Source organism: Volvox carteri (genome assembly GCF_000143455.1).
Source record: "Volvox carteri f. nagariensis unplaced genomic scaffold VOLCAscaffold_1, whole genome shotgun sequence".
In the NCBI taxonomy this organism is placed as follows: domain Eukaryota; kingdom Viridiplantae; phylum Chlorophyta; class Chlorophyceae; order Chlamydomonadales; family Volvocaceae; genus Volvox; species Volvox carteri.
The window spans coordinates 5,075,664-5,077,050 of NW_003307545.1; positions in this window are offsets into that span (position 1 = coordinate 5,075,664).

Below are 1,387 nucleotides of genomic sequence, written 5' to 3' on the forward strand. Positions count from 1 at the left end.
TCCTGCTACAGACGAGCAGAGCCGTTGGTGGTTGGAGAAGGAGGAGCCTCGCCTGGTGGCGCTCGGGGCCATCTCGCGGGTAGACCCCTCCCGTGCGGTTGATCATGTGGTGAACGCCTTTTGTGTCCCGAAACCGGACAGTGGTTCTTGGCGTTTGGTCGTCAACCTGAAGAGGATGAACGTAGCGCAGAAAGCTTACAAGTGCCGGTATGAAACCCTCCGCACCCTGCGGCGTATGGGCCTCGAGGGCTCCTGGATGGTGAAGGTTGATTTGGCGGACGCCTTTTACCACATCCCTATTCGCCCAGCGGATCGGCGTTTCTTCACTTTTCGTTTTTGTGGTGTTCTGTACGAGATGAACGCCCTGCCTATGGGGTGGCTAAATAGTCCGTATTGGTTTACGAAAATCATGCGCAATGTGGTGCGTTTTTGGCGGGATCCTTTGGCTGCGTCGGGTAAAGGTCGCAAGCGTCTCTCGCCCCCGCTCCCGCCCCACCAGTTTTTTCCCGTTTCCCGGACAGGCCGTCCTTCTCGTCCGGGTGCGCGAGTGCTACCGTATTTGGATGACTTCCTCTTCGTGTTTAGTTCTGAGGAGCAAGCGCGTCTTGGTGCGCGCTGGGTGCGTGAGAGTATCGAGTTCTTGGGGTTGTCGTGTCACCCCACCAAGTGCCAGTGGGAGCCGTCGCAGTCAGTGTACCACTTAGGCATTACGATCAATACGGCAGCTGGTGTGTTTGAGGTGCCTAAGCAGAAGCTCGCCAAATTGCGGCGGCTGGCGATCGGGTTGCGGATCACGGCAAAGAAAAATCGGCGTCTTGTCCAGAAGCGTGAGCTGGCTAAGTTTTGTGGTTTTGCGCAGAGTGTCAAGTTGGCCCTTACCCCAGCGCCTTTATTTCTCCGCAATTTTTACGACGACATTAAGCAACCTGTTGGCTGGTCCGGTCGAGTTCGCTTGTCCCGTGGGTCGTTACGTGACTTAGATTGGTGGGCAGACATCCCTACCCACCACTGCTCGGCGGCTATTCACCAGGGGCCTGCTGCAGTTGAGCTTTCAGTGGATGCATCGCGCCATTCGTGGGGCGCGGTCCTGCATGGTCGTGTGGCGCGCGGTTATTGGTCGGCACCAGAGCTCTACGAGCACATCAATTGGAAGGAGTTGCGCGCTGTCCGTCATGCTTTAGAGTCCTTCCTCCCGTTCGTTCAGCAGCGTGTTGTGTTAATTAGGGAGGACAACACGTGCACGCAAGCAGTGCTAGGGCGTCTTTCCTCGCGCTCGGCAGCTCTGCATGCCGAACTAAAATTATTATGGGAATTCATGCAGAAACATAGTATTGTTCTGCAAGTCGAGCGTGTGGCTAGTGCTGACAAACGAGGCAGATGAAGCCTC